The sequence below is a fragment of the Phalaenopsis equestris genome, unplaced genomic scaffold, assembly GCF_001263595.1.
Source record: "Phalaenopsis equestris unplaced genomic scaffold, ASM126359v1 Scaffold000150, whole genome shotgun sequence".
NCBI classification, from domain to species: domain Eukaryota; kingdom Viridiplantae; phylum Streptophyta; class Magnoliopsida; order Asparagales; family Orchidaceae; genus Phalaenopsis; species Phalaenopsis equestris.
Genome location: NW_018164592.1, coordinates 421,224 through 421,816, shown reverse-complemented (window position 1 = coordinate 421,816; position 593 = coordinate 421,224).

The following is a 593-nucleotide window of genomic DNA, read 5'->3' as shown; positions in this document are numbered from 1 at the left end:
TTCATGACATATCTTTAATTCATGACATGGACGCCTTATTTATAGAAATATGTTACAGTTATTACAAAATTACAAGTCAGCCCCCCTCATTTTTAGGAATTTTTATTCGGTACGTGCACCGCATGAAGCCTTACATGCGGTACCGAATAAAAATTTGCCACGTGGAATGCGATTCCACGTGGCTTTACAGCTTAAAAATAAGTTTTTTCATGTATTCCGACCCGACCCGATCCCGCCCAAAACAAAAAAAAGCGCTTTTTTGTCATTTTCGATTCCCGCCAACAGAAGAAAGTGACATTTTGTCTGCTTTAGGGTATTGGTATCTGGTATATTCTCATTTTTTCGCTCATGTTCGCTGGAGCTGGTTCGATGGAAAAAAATTTCGACGAAGAAATGTTGGTGGAATCTCAAAATACTTCTGAGAATCATAACAATGAGACGAAATCTCAGAATATTTCCGAGAATAATGAGGTGGAGCAGAGTTTAGATGCGGCAGAAGGGCATCGACAGGTAGATTTTTTTAACGAAGGATGTTTGAATACAGTTCTAGGTTTTAAGGAGTTATTTTATTGCTAATGAAGTTTGCTCTATTT